The sequence below is a fragment of the Triplophysa rosa genome, linkage group LG7, assembly GCF_024868665.1.
Source record: "Triplophysa rosa linkage group LG7, Trosa_1v2, whole genome shotgun sequence".
Classification (NCBI taxonomy): Eukaryota; Metazoa; Chordata; class Actinopteri; order Cypriniformes; family Nemacheilidae; genus Triplophysa; species Triplophysa rosa.
Genome location: NC_079896.1, coordinates 5,697,737 through 5,713,769, shown reverse-complemented (window position 1 = coordinate 5,713,769; position 16,033 = coordinate 5,697,737).

Below are 16,033 nucleotides of genomic sequence, written 5' to 3'. Positions count from 1 at the left end.
GGAGATATTTTGAAGAAGGATGGTAACCAAACAGCGGGAGCACCCATTCACTTCTACTGTATGCACAAAACCAATGCAAGTCAGTGGGTACCGCCGTCGTTCGGTTACCAACATTCTTCAAAATATCTTCTTTTATGTTCTGCAGAAGGAAGAATGTCATACAGGTTTGAAATGACAAGAGGGTGAGTAAATGATAACAGAATTTTCATTTTTGGGTGAACTATCCCTTTAAAATGCAAACCCTTATCAGTCGATGAAACCCTCATCTAAAGTGTTTGAAGACTGGATTCATGGCATGGTGTGGCCGCCCGGGGATGGAGATTTTTCTTTGACACGGAGTCAAAAAACGGTGTGTTTGCTAAGAATCACAGAAAGATAGATGAGACGCTGATGGGAGATGGAGTCAGAGGTCCTTGAAAAGTGTCTGGTAAATAATGGCAGTCTTTTCATTTAACTGTGCACTGGACCCTGAGGAGCTATGGAAGAAAACATCATCAACTGACAACTGCACGACCTGCTACTTTGTGAAACAGTCCCTCAAACGCTTGACTGCACTGGCTAGTGCCACTTGTGACATTTAGCTCAAGGTATTTTACAGCTACGTAAACATATAAAAGAGAAGCTCACCCGAAATATGTCCTTATTTACTCACCCACATATCAGTCCACAGCATGCTGTTTTTTGTGAGGCCTGCCAGATTCTTTAAAACTCTCATTTTGTGTTACGTTGAAAAATAACCATCAAGGGGAGAAAATAAAGACAGAAATTTTCGTTTTTTGGTATGCTGAAAAGAGACAGTTCACCCAAAATAAAAATTCTGTCATGATTTACTCACCCTCGAGTTGTTCCAAATCTGCATACATTTCTTTGTTCTGATGAACACAGAGAAAGAAATTTGGAAGAATACTACCAAACAATTCTTGACCACTATTCTATTGACTACCATAGTAGGAAGAATGACAATGGTAATCAAAAGTGCCCCAGAACTGATTTCTTTCCTATTCTTCAAAATATCAACAAAACAAATATTTTTTTTTCCTACTATGATAGTCAATGGTGGCCAAGAACTGTTTGATTATAAGCATTCTTCCAAATATATTTCTCTGTGTTCATCAAAACAACGATTTTTACTGATTTGCAACAACTTGAGGGCGAGTAAATAGAATTTAGACAGAATTTTCATTTTTGGGTTTCTTTAAGTCACAAAAATATTAAAAGAACAAGGACAGGTTTGGAGAGTGAAGATATTACATGCAAATTCTGTTGGTCTGGTGGTTATACAGCTAATATAAATATAGTGTGTAACAGACAAGTCACCTTCATTTCTTCCCTCAGCGCTCACTCAGCAATCCAGAAGTCTAAGCAAACAGTATTATGAACCTCAGATTTCACTAGCTTCACGATCTTACGCAGGCTACACGTAATAAAGACAAATCTCCTCATGTTGTTTTATCTTTCAATGCAGAGGGAAAAAATGGCATCAAACAGAATATGATCCCTCATTTGGTGGACATCCTGCTGAGGTTTGGAAACTTCAAAGCTGGGCAGGTGACGAAGATCCATCTGGTTCCCCTATGGGCTTTGAGTAAATCAAGGGCACCTCACTCCTCATTCAACATGGTTTTTCTTCTTTCACTGTATTTTCTAGACGGTAAAAACCAGAACATTTTTGAGACACAAATAAGCTGTAATCAGATTTTCTTTATCTTTTTGATTAATAGAGATTTATGACTAAAGGCCAGATTTACTAAACAAGGCAAAGAGAAATTGAGAGCAATTTCAAACGAGTGAAAATTTCTGCAGGTGATTTACTGAGAAGGCGCACATTAAAAAACACAGGCGCAATATCTAATTTCCATAATGATCAACGCAATCCATCAAGAGCAGCGCAAATGAGCGTAGGGTTTAAGACATGCCTTCTTGGGTGTTAAATTATGGTGCAAATATCAATAAATGTTTGTAAATCACGTTGCATGATTCGTTTGAATACTTTCCTCCCATAAATATCTGAAAGGCAAACTCCTACAAATGCATATGCAATAAGGTCAGCCACAAAAACAACTGTGGCATTTTCAGCGCTAATTTTTCACTGCGTGTTTTTAGCAAGTCCTGACCGTATTTTTTTACGCCAAAAGAGGCATTCCAGCAAGCTGATCTGGCCTTAAAGGTACTTGTTTACTTCAATTGTGTTCAAATACCATTGATGTTGTTTATTAAATATAGATATCGCACATCTAAACGCATACAACCTAGATTTGCAGTTTATTTATATTTATTGTTGAAGGCCTTTTTGTAATCCCTATACTTCAAAACATACTTCTGTTTAGAAATGCATTCAGTAATGGAACTTTGAGTTACGTGTCAGTTGTGACTCACCGTTAATCATGACTAAATGAATAAAGAAACTTTTAATGAATCATCATCAATCATTGTCAGAATCTTGAGGAAACTTTTAATCGAACTATAATTCATTTAATTTATATATACCTTTGACACGCAAGTCAAGAATCTTTTTTTTCAGATTTTCTGATGATATATTTTCATGCAAGCATTTGGCAGATCCTTTCATCCAATGCAACTCATTTGTATTTGTGCTCCCTGTGAATTGAACTCCAGACCTTTGCACCTTGAACACAACGCTAACACAACTAAGCTTTGTGAAAAACAATTATAAGTGTCATTTACTGTTGAATATAATTTGTAGACTTTATTAATGCATGTAGTCTGATGTTAGTTTAGTTATGTATAATCTTTTACGTGTTCATCCCATTTTACATCCAAGTACTCTTTATCTTGTTGAAATCAAAGTATTAATCATGTAGAATGAATGAATTATTCATTAGAGTGTCAGACATTGCTGCCTGGGTCATTCAAAATCATTTGAAAAGATTTTTTTACCTATTCATGTCGACCGCAAAGGTTAAACACCGCTGTTGCTGTGTTCACAACAGCCTTCAATTTTAATCAACTTCAGGTAAAAAATTTGCAGTATTATTCAAAACTTCACCGAGCATTCAACAGTTTAAATTGAAAGCATTTAACGCAATCACATAAGCATTTTAACATCATTCAACATCAATCAGTCAAAATCCATTTGATGTCTGTATTGTTATTTTAAAAGTTACATGAAAAGCGACACATGCCTACGCAGATCAGTCCTAAACAAATACCTTCACCCACAGAAGTGATAAAAAGACAGAAAATGAGGCATCAATACCAACACTGCAGTCATGTTTCAGATGGCAGCATGGTTGACTCGTCTTTCATGACTTCACACTCAGAGACTGTGACAGCCCACTGGTATTAATTAAAAAGAAAGAGAGTTCATACCACACAGATCTGACCCACGACAGGCCCTGCTCTCAATTAGGTTCCTTTGGAAGTCTCTCTCACTGAGGATTTTTGGCAATGTGATCTTTTGAGTGATGATGTTAGGTTGTAAATGATAGCTGCTGGGTCTGGTGTATCTCTAATTGTGAGTCAGGGCTGTGGATCTCGTTTCACGCTCTACCCCAATAAAGTCAGACTGAGTTAGAATTACCGTATGTTGTTAAACATTTTTAACGTGCAGTTGTGTCTGTGAGCTGGCATGATGTAGTAAAGCTGACGTCACGGTTAAAGTCCGGCTAAATACCGAGAATTCTGAGAATTGTTTCTAAACGCATTATAGATGTTAGAAATGTATTGCAGAAACACATTACAAAGACTCAGAAGTATGTAGTACTGAATTGTGGAGTTAAACCGTTAAACAGTTTTTCACCGATTCTCTGTTCAGGATTTTTTGGCCGGGGATGATGCAATGGATTGTCCGAGCATGCATGGCCCCTCCCTCATAACTAGAGCGCCTAGCATCAGGTGTCAGCTCAGGGTTGTAAGCTTTTCGCACACGCTTTCAGGCTCTCACTCTGCCCAACTAAACAAATCTCACGCCAAATAACAAGCAAATGGTAACGCAGATGCGATCACTGCACGTTATCACGACGTGCTTCAGTGAATGATGTTTAATTAACAAATTTCGAGACGAGCACGAGCAGATAATCCACCCGGCTGGTTCGCTATCAGCAATCCCAGCATCTACATTATCAGCTCAAGAGAGAACCACTACAAATAGCTGTCTGTGTTCACACTTGACTTCTTTTCTGAAGCTGCTAGCGTCTGTTTTAAATTATAATCCTATGGAGTAAACCGTGTTTTCAAAAAAGTCCTGATCGCTTTTTCAAAACGCCAGCGCCGGCGTCTTTTTCTGCAGCTCAGAGCGTCTTTTGAGGTTGAACAAATTTAAACTTTTCTGAAAAAAACGACCTGTCGCTTCCATAACAACATGGGAGGAACGTGATTGGTCGAGAAGGCTCAAGCTCGAAAAAATTAAATGGCGGCCGAAACGCCCGTTGGAGCATACTTTTGTATAAATGTACGTTTAATTTTCACTTTCAATAACTTTTGATTGCATTTCTAGCGAGAAATTGGTATTTTAGTTTTTGAATATGTGAGTGGTTATAGCAAAGACGCTCTCTGTTTATAATTCAAATAGACTTCCAATACGCTGCCTATGAAGCCTGTAGCTGCATCTGAATTCGCTCACTTGTTCACTCATTCACTATTCCCTATGTAGCGAATGCTAAATAGTCAAGTATATGAGGTAGAAGTGAATGAAAATGAGTGAACAATTTCGGACACTGATGTAAAAAATCTTGCGTCTGACAATACTGTCGCGGACATTCATCATAACGCTTATATTACACCTGTGTGGCTTTATGGATTGTTTTGTAAAATGGTCAAGTTAAGTTTTACATAATTTGTCACGTTTATTGTATTCGTTATTAATAAAGAGAACAAAACAAATGTTTGCCACATTTATTTACAATTACATTTATTACGTTTAAAAAATGTCTCAATATTTTTAAAATACAACACTGCTATATATACAATTTATTTAATCTGTTTATTCTCAAAAGTAGAAAATAACTGTCAACAAGAACAAACACAAGTGTATAAACGTACATTCGTGGCATTAACGGTCACTCTCCTCCAGCTGATTCTATTCAGACGGTTGATTCGCGTTGTATCATGGGAAATATGAGTGAGCCAGTGTACATCGAATGTACACTCAAAATCAGAATGCATTGTGGGTAAAAAGTAGTAAATGTAGGGAATGAGTTTTTTTACTCAGAATTCGGACAACACTACAAAAATGGCGGACACCCGATAAAGTGCACTATATATGAGATAGAGGGCGAATTCAGACACAGTTTGACTCTCTAAGATGCCTCCATGCACAAATGCTATCTTTGAACATTGCTGGCTGCTATTTGTAACCACAACGTGCTCTGGGTTCGGGCTAATATTGGGCCTGGAGCCTTCTCCCCGGACATGGGGAGAGTACTCCGAGTTCGGAAGAAACTGCCGAAATTCAAATCCTCCTATAAAACGTATTCACATAATTCACATATAGCCTACTGGGCTGGGGACTCAGGTTGAGCGATTCGAGTGGGCGTGGCTTCAGCGCCAACAGCGGACACGCCCCCATCGTTTGAGAGCTTGTTTTTCCAAGATTTTGATAACTTATTTTATTTAATTGGATGTTTTTTTTCTCCATTCAAATTTGGCTGGGTGGTTAAAAACACACTTTTCTGTTGTGTGACAAATTCAGTAAACATATTTCAATGTCACTTTAATAGGACTTTAAAGGAACAGTCCACACAAAAATGTTGTTTCAAACCGGTATGACTTTGTCTCTTTTTTGGAACGCAAATGTAGAAATAATCAAGACTATGCTAGTAATTCTTTAATGCAATCATAATAACAATTTAAATGTCAATGTTTTGATTGAATGACTGCAAAAGTTGCATAGACTATTTTTTATGGTGCTTTTACATCACAAAGCTTTTCAAAGCTTAAATCTTCACTGTGTTGTTTGTAACGTGTGAGAATAAATCGTTGCTGTCCTTCCGAAACATTGGATGTCCAAATTCACTGTTTTTAAGGAAATGGAGAAAACACTGTACTTTTCAAATGAATAAAAACTATATTGTCAAAGTTGACAAGTACTTTTTTCAACACTATAGAACTTTTGCTCACGGTTCCCACATGTGGTTGATAAGCGCAATTATCACTGTATAAGCTTCCCCGTGGGCAGCGCAATAAACGTGAATATGTTCACTAAGCTGATGAAACGGGCAAACGTTGTTTCTGAAAACCATGTGGCACTCTTCCGCAGGCAGTTGATGGGGTTGTAAATGGCTGAGAAAAGAAATGGCTGCTCAGGTAGCAGCGGCAGTAGAATTCATCCGGTTAGAATTATTATTTTAAAGTCGAATAGCTACAAAGAGTTGCTTTAATACTTTTTATTGGTTAGATATTTGCAAAACCAAGTGAAAAACATAAAGGGTTACTAATAATAAGGATTTATGGCAAAAAAAATCATGAAAAATGGAGATACGAAGTTTCAAACAGACAGCAACTAAATATTTCTCTTTAACTCATAAACTGTAAAAATAAGTTCATACTCTCAGTAAGAAAAGTTACATAAATGTTTTGTTGAACCCTTTCGATACAAAATATCTAAATCCACAACACATTCTCATTTTACGATGTAACTATTTTTGGCCAATTCGTATGAATTCGTACAATATCATTCGTACATTTCTGTACGATTTGCTTTTGCGCCAGTGATGTTAGGGTTGGGGGGGTGGCTTCAGTATTGCTTTTTTCCTAGTTATTGTACGTTTTTGTACGATTCACAACATACAAATTCATACAAAAAAGCCTAAAATAGTTACCAATTCCTGTGAGATCAGGTTGAAATCCATTATGCCTTTAAGTGTTGCAGATGTCGATTTCAATCCTACTGTATTTCTGAACAGTCAGGTTTTGTTTGGTGTCTGCATGGCTCTTTTGGCAGACAGGAACATTTTCCTCTTGACTGAACATGTTTGAAACAGTCACTCAAAAAACCAGCACAGCCGTTCAATCTATTGTATCCAACTTCATCTTGAGATAACACTATCCTTGAATGTGAAATTCTGGAACTTTTGGCTCCATTGCAGAAGATCTAAAATATGAAACATTTCATAATAACAGAGCTTGCTGAGATAAACATTATTATTATTATAGCTAAAACTTAGAGATACTGTACATGTAAGAAAGACATGTCATCCATATCTCAGATAATTCGTCTTGACATTAATGAGACTAAAATGAGAGCAAATGGAAACTTTTGCTTGAGTCTTGTGTGTCTCAGATATATCTCCTGAGAAAAGGGGTCACAAATGTGTACATTATAGAGTTTCAAAAAGAGATTTCAAATTTGCCATATGTGCAATCCGAAGTTATTATTATTGATGATTTACTTAAGCATTTCTCATCAAATTTACTCAAATTCATATTTTAGCTATTCAATATACCTGTCATTTTTAGAGCGGAGCTATAAAAGTGCAACTTTTGAGAAATATATTTTTTTCACTGTAGAGTTCAGGGATTGGAACAAGCTTTGAAAGACAAAAAAATGTAATGAAAATGTAACAGTTTTCATTGCAATAGCATGTGAACTGCCAAGAGTTGTTTTCTTTTAATAATTGACTATAATCCCTTCTTAATCTTTAAATATTTGTCCTTTTAAATATTGGCAAAACACTGTCCAAACAACAGTTTGCCTCTTCCAGTCAGTCTTTCTGGGGCTTTACGGGGTCACTGTCAAATATAATTGTACAGTATTCTCCATGTCCGCTTGTATTTGCAGCATGTGTATCATCACTTGGGATTCCATATTTCCTAAGGGGATCTTTAAAACTGGATCATATCCCCGGAGACCTCTAGCAGGCTCCGTCTGACAGCTAAAAGATCACTATTTATATACTCAACAAAAAATCATATACACAGGGCAGAAAGACGAGGCCTTAATGCAAACTAGCATTTGAATTCATCTCATTATCCTGATGTTTGTAATACCAAGTGTTAGAAGCGCTGCTGTATTCCCATGGTGCTGTTCTATCCTTAGGTGGAAAGAGCGGGAAGTGAATGATCTTCTGACGTTTCCTTCACTCTCTCAATGTAGGTTAGAGGAAAAGTGCGGGGCCAGCCTTGCGTGCAACTCTACATAACGTTTTCTAAACAAATACATATGCTATTATATTTTGGGTTGTCACTTTAAGTTGCATATGCCTTTGAAAGGAAATTGAAATATGGAGGCACTAAAGAAGCCTTTATGACAGTATGTACAGTACTTTGTATATTGTATGAATAAATGTATGCAAGCATTAGACGTCTGGCCACCTTCCAAGATGGGAGAAACAGCATACAGGATTCAACTCGACATTGCATTTTCCTCTCTCTTCATCTTTCAGCGCTGCAAATTCTAATGAGAGATTTGTTACTCATCCATGTGAATTATTCTCATGCATCATTGCAATTTCTACGGTAAATTTAAGTTAATTTCTCTGTAGTTTTCCATGCATGTGCATACCTTATGGTAACATACAGTGCAAAATGTGCACATGTGCACTTTATGTAGTCTGTGTGTTTATGTCTTAAGTATGTATAGCACCTTGGTCCTGGGGGAACGTTGTTTCGTTTCACTGTGTACTGCACTGTATATTGTTGAAATGATAGAAAGCAGCTTTACAAAGCCACAGAAGAACCATCTTTGGATGAATGGTTCCATAAAGATCCTTTAACAGCCAAAGAACATTCACAAAAGGTTCTATGTAGTGAAAAAATAGGTCTTTAAGATGATGAAAAAGTAAGGAATGAAATGGCTCTCATAAGAACCTTTGAGTAAATGGTTATTCGGGAAACCTAAAATCGTTCTTTTTTTTGCTGCGAAAAATCAAGGTTATTGTAGTGTACTAAAACTAAACATTTCTTATAATTGAAATCAAATAGAATATGGGTCTCTCAATATTATTTAAAAAATAAAAATAAATAAATAAAGAGTAATGTTCCCTTAGCAATGAACTAATCATTAACTGCAAATAAATAGAACTACAGATAAACTGAGAAAAAAAGTAAATAACTTATATAGCAATATAAAAAAAAAATAAAAAAAAATGAAATGACAAAGGCAGATAACAAAATTGCTGATTAAAATAAAAAATAAAAGCTAACATGTTAATATTAATGTCAATATTCATATAAAAACACAATACAACTGAAAATAACATATCCTAAAGGTCTGATTGTGGAGGAACATATTAGCCGTCAATATTTCCATTGCAGAATTGATTTAAAAGGATCTTTAGAATAGAATACAACAAATGCTGTGTTTTATGTGAAGTTGTAAACTCTAGAAACTTTAAAAAATCTCTCTCTCTCTGTATGTGTGTGTGTAAGGCAATTTCAAAAACTTGGAGGCAGATCTGTTCTATTGGTATGGGTTTGAGATGGGACTACATGTTTGTACAAACATTGCCGGCGGGAGGGAGTGTTTGGAACAGAGACCCTCCTTGGGGGGGACGTACAACCTCAGAAATGCAGAGGGATCCCAACAGGAAGACCAGAGGCTGTTCTGAATGGAAGAAGATGGAGGAAAAGCTTCAGTACACTGAACAAACTGCTTTTGTGTGGAAACAGTTTGTCTCAATGTAATGCCTCACAGCTAATCTTTGATATTCATTTTAGGGTGAGTTATATTTGAGGTTTGCTATAAAATACAATATATTGGCGCTAAAAGCCGATGTATCATAAATGGCAGAGCAGTGCAGTGGTCATGTTTGATTACCAGAGAACATACACATTGATAAAAAAATCTATGCCTTGTCTTGAATGCACTGTAAGTCACTTTGGATAAAGCACTAGCAGTGTCAAAATCATGGGTTCAATTCCATGGGAAGATTTACAAACTGATCAAATGTTTCTTGAATATCTAATAGTTGTTTGAATAAAAGCATCTTCCAAAAGCAACCTGGTGCACATCGTCTCTGAATGGATTTCAAATTCATCATGGCACAGTAGGCCATAAAAGAAACCAATGAGGGTGAGATACAGTAACAAATGTCCCCCATAAACGTTGTAGGCCCCATCACTCTTGCGTCTCTTGAGAAAGACACATTCCAGCCACCTCTGATATCTTCACTTATTCAGCCGGCATCCTCTCGAGCCGGGGCGTGCCATTCGCCTATTTATTTAAACGCCATCAATATTTAATTTGCAAACGTGTTGTGGAAGATCACAAGAGCACTCACAAAGGACCTCAGGCTGAATATGCATCGCCTTAATAAATATTTCAAGACTCCATTTCGCCAGAACCCCCATCGTCTCACTCAGTGCCTCGAGCTGATGCATGCTAGAATTAAACATGCGCCGTATTTGTCCTTAGGACAAAGAAGAAACAAGCAGGGCATTGCTGAGGTGAGGCGTTTGGTAGATGAGTGTTTGGGATTGATATTGCTTTATTGTCGTGAAGCAATTACTGTATAAACAAGAGCATGATGTGCACACAAAGACACTCTCACACGCCGGCTGAAAATCAATGCATTTAACTCAGCCCTTGCTCTCATGCACATCATCTTGTGTGCCCATCACAGCACCTCACTGGATCACTAATTCTCGAAAAAGGAGGAAACAGGCTTGTACCCATTATTTCCCCTGTTACCCAGAATTGACATTGATAGAGACCTAACATATCATGTATGCTACATATTTAATCATTTTCTTTCTGTTATTTATTTTTTCCTTATTCTAAATCAGAGCTTCCCAAACTTAAGGCCCCCCCAAAACACCAAAAGGTTCAAGGCCCCCAAATTTTGTCATGGTAGTAAAAAAACATATGAATAGAATACAGATAAATACAGTATATATCTTTTGTAATGGTTTCATGTAAAATGATGTGCACTGCCTAATGAAAAATTACTGTAGTATTTATTATAGTAAACTGTACTGAAATTTCTGGATATTTTAGTGTTTGTAAACTTTATTATAATAAATATTAAAATATACTTCAATTTACCAATTACTATAGCATTTACATTTACATTTACACATTTGGCAGACGCTTTTATCCAAAGCGCCTTACATTGCATTATACTATTAATTTGTTTCTGAGTATTTGCAATCCCTGGGATTCGAACCCATGACCTTGGCTGTGCTAGCGCCATGCTCTTACCACTGAGCTATAGGAAAATTACACTATACTATATACACTATATATTACACTATAAAAGGAAATGATAAATAAAATAATCTAAAAATAAAAAACACAAAAAATTATAAATCAATTTAAAAAATGAAAAAAAAAGTTAAAGCTAAGATCAATAATAGCTAAAACGAATTATTTTGTTTTATCAAACCATTCATTCCTTTATTTATTTTTGTATTATTACATTTATTCGTTTATATATTTACTTATTCATACATTTATTTTTTTAATAATTTTTGCAGGTTTAGTCCTCCATAAAAATACACACGATTATAGTACCTTCAATGCCCTGTATATGGCAATATTAATTCTTCTGTAGCAAAAATAAACTGCTGCAAAAAAAGATAGGTGCCATGCAAAATGCAAAATGTAATGTGTAATTGCATTAGTAATTACAAATGTAGTGGAGTAAAGAGTACATATACTTGTTCAAAAATATAGTCAAGTAGAGAGTAAAAGTTGCTAATATCTTTAATACTCAGTACAACTACAAAGTAGCCAAAAAGATACTTAAGTACAGTAACTAATTACATTTACTCCAATACTTTACACCACTGCTTTTTATCTCCAACTCAATGTAGAAACAACACATTTAGAAACAACACTTTACAGTCTTTACTAGTGTTGTCAAAAGTCCTGGTACTTCAGGTCCAAGTCGGTACCTAAAAATAAAAAAGTTGTCAGCATCTAATTTTTATAAGACCCGGTAGCACCGACGTAATTTGTTAGAGCCAATGCTAATCCAGTCAAGTGTCCTTATTAACCATTTAATGCTTTTATAACTGTAATGGGGTAAAATAAATGGGAGGACAGGATGGGGTTTACAGAACCTATTTTATATAGGCCTATCTAAAATCTATGTGCTAGAAAACTATCATACTAACTGTATGACTAGCAATGTGTATGTCTTGGATGGATAACTCTATTAGGTTTAAAAAGCCACATTTAAACTAAAGAAAAATATATCTGTTGCATTTATTACTTTAATGTACAGTTACCTTTATGTAAGTAATCTTGTGTAAATGCAGTATAAAAACAGAGGTTTGTTTTAATATTGCATATGCATGTATGTTTAGTCAGTTGACTTACTGAAGTTTATTCTAATTGTCTTATACTGTACAGCAGCAGACTGAGGAGGATGTTCATCAGCATAAAAGACCCCAGTGAGCACACAACAGTTTCAGCAACAATGAACTTGCATACTTCATGTATACAAAATGGCATTGCTTTCTATACATTTATATTAACAATGAGCTTTATTAATAAAATTGTGTTTCAATTAGCATGTACTGGTGTTTTGCTTTGGTACCGAAATTGGTACAGAGAACCGTGGAATTTTACAGGTATTGGTACCGACTACTGACATTTTGGTACCGTGACAACACTAGTCTTTACTGCTAAATACATGAAATACAGAGGAATCCTCATTAAAGCTACAACGTCACATTGATTTCTTCTTTTCTTTTGTTCTTTGATGAACATTAGTGACAGTAGTCAAGGCAGCACGTTTAAGAACGCGGCCCCTTTAAGAGTCGCCGCTCTCAGCAGGGCTGCGTTCAGCCCCGACAAAAAGCTGCAAAACTATTTTTAAAATGTTTTTTTTGTCATCCATTCTTTTTTTTTATTTTTATTTAACCAATTCGGAGATAACAACGGAAAAGGTGGTGCGGCTGAACACCCTGTTGTGATGACGCAAGAGTTGAACTATGGCAGATGAGAAGGCCATTCTTTGTGTTCTTTTTGAAGAATTTTCAGAGCCTGATGAAATCGGTATGAATATGTGTTGAATACTGCAAAAGACATGTCTTCTAATATCTTCAATTATGCACATTTGTAAACGACTTTACTTGGACCCATTGTGCGAGCTGTCTCTTTAATAGGCCTACCACGAGGGTTATATAATGTACATGTTGCTGATTGGATTGACATTCTTGACACAGCCACCAAACAAGAGAAAACGTATCTCAAACCCTGTTGCACACCGTTGCACACCATTTCCAGGCACCGGATTGAGCTTGAACGTGCCCCAGGTCTATATGCGCTTCCGATTTTCACTACTCTTTGCATTCATTTAAGACTTTATTTAACTCGTTGAAGACTGTGCTTGAGGAAACACTAGACAAGAAGCTGTCAATCTATACTGGACGTGTCAATACGACCATTTCAAATCGAGCCTGAACAGTTTAAAGGCCTTTATATGAGTAAGAACGTGATCATATAATGTAACGCTAGACAACGATGACAGAAAAAAAACGGATGTTGCGTTAACGCGTAAATATTCTGCATACTTTTAAAAAATGACATTTAAATGTATAACAGAAGTTGGACAGTTCACAAATCATTTGACTAAAATTCTAAAATAAGTTTTAATTTAATATTTAAAAAAAACAGGATCCTCCTGTTTTATAATAACACAATTTGAAAAGATATTGACGTTTGAGTGTGAATTATAAGGAGATTTTTGATTAAATTAAAAAGGGGTTGTATAACACTGTATTATACTGTATAATACGAAACATCAAAAATTATGAGTCATGTTCCCTGCAATTCCGCTGTGACCCACCAGGGAAGCCCTGTTCTATACTGTTTCTATGTATCTACTGTTTGTTCTACAATGTATTTTTTGTAAAGCTGCTCTGCAACAATGCAAAATTGTGAAAAACGCCAACTATATCAAACCAACTATAGCCGAATGGAAATGTTAAACAAATATCTTTAACATTTAAGGTAACACTTTATAATACTGTTTCATACTTAATAGGTAGTTATGCAGGAACTAATGCAGAACAAATGGTTAGTGCTGCACTAACACTGTAGTCATTACAGATAACTAATAAGGAAGAAAGATTAACTAATCAGTAGGTAACAGCATACTGATGTTTAAGGTAAGTAACAATTAGTTACTTATTACTTATTTAATAGTCATTAATGACAACTAAATGCTGTATGTCTCCCGCAGAACTATACAGTAACTAAGGCCCTATTTAAAACAACTATCTACTAACTACTTATTAACAGCTGCTAAAAATAATTGTCAATTAAACTAGTTATATATAATCTTGATTACTATTAAAAATACAGTTTTAACCCATTTTGTTTACTTTCAGTTAACTTCATTATTTTATATCACTAAACTATTGTCCAATATTGTCTTCATCAAGATTTTATTTTTCATATCATATAAATGAAATAAATCGAATGAATCTTTATCCTTTTTTCTATTTTATTTATTTTAAAATAAAGAAATACACCTCCTAATCACTGCATCATTAGCCAACTTACCTCACAAACATATCTGACATATCTCTCCTTGTTGCTTATTATGAGTCTTGTGGACAATAGCAGAAGAGTTGTGTTTTCATTATTAACTATTAAGAAATTCTTGGTAACCCATTAGTAATTATTAAAAAAAAATAGTATTTCTCTGTTCTTACTGAATTATTCTGTTAAAATCATAGTGACTTTTTAGTAATTACTCAGGTCTTATCACAACAGTATTAAGTAATTACTTATGATCCGGAACTGTATTATAAAGTGAAAAACATGATAACATTTTAATAATTACTCAGGTCTTACCATAATAGTATTAGGTAATTACTTATGATGGATTATAACAATTATAAAGTGAAAATCATGATAACCCGGTAATAAAAAAGTAGATCTGGGGTATATTCCAAGTATTACGTAAGGAATAATTGACGACGGGCCGTTCAATTATCGAAAGTTAATGCACACCCCGAGGTGATAATGCGTCGTGGCCGTTACACCTCAGGTGTGCATTAACGTTCGATAATTGAAAGGACCGGAGTCAATTATTCCGCGTATACCACGGTCACAACACCACAAGACGTTGTTCCGATACCACAAGACGTTGTTACGATGTTTTATCTCAAGACATTTGTATGGTATTTGTCCCGGAATGCACTTGCTGGTAGGACTAATTTCTTACGCATCTCATCTGAAGGCGTTGCTTGAGCCTGCATATGCAGTTTTCCGAGAGCGAGAGGAAGACAGACAGTGCACATGCACACGCGTTTGCTTCACTGAGAGTGAAAACACAAGTATCTATATTTGATTTGTTTTCGTCGTATTTAACACCCCTGTCGTATAAGAAAAGTATTAAGAGAAAAAAGTGACACCGAGGTTTCTGCGCCAGCTGCGGTTCTCGCAGTGGCATAGAAGCTTCATGCTGTGTGTTTTAAGTCCCGTTTACCCATTCCACAGACGAATTTAACATGTTGTTTTTGTTATGTTTGTGCTTCGTGTTTTATCTTTAACCTGATGATTGTGTCATGTAGTTTGCCGTTACCTTTGATATATGCTTTAGTTTTTCGTCTGAACAGTCCTGTACAGTGCTCTCGCCATTGTTGTTCAAATGCTGTCCATAAATAATAGTTATTTCTTCTCAGACAATGGAATTTGCCTGTCACTTTGTCTGTTGTTAGATACGTATTCACTGGTGGACAGTAGGCTACATTTAAGTTAAACTGAGGGCAGTGATATGGAACTGTAATTCGGTCGACAAATCTGGAACTACTTCATAGGTGTGCGTTTAACTGAAAAATAATGCACACCCGTCGAAGGTTCGTCAGCCAATCAGAATGAAGCTGTCATGGCTCTGCTTCATTTAGTCATGTTTTTCTTGGTCCTGTAGCATAGTCATGGCAAAGCCTTTGGTTATGTGTGGAGAGAAACATATTATTGTCCTTTTGACAATAATATACGTTCTCTCCAGTGTCTTGTCATTGGCCCTGCCCCTCTCGTTTCCTTGTTATCTTTCCCTGAGTGTTTGATTACCCACACCTGCCCCGTGTCATTATCCCTCGTTTGTCTTTCCTTTAAATGCACTCTTGTTTCATTGTCCTGTGCTCGTGTATTGCGTGTATTACGTTTGTTGTGCTC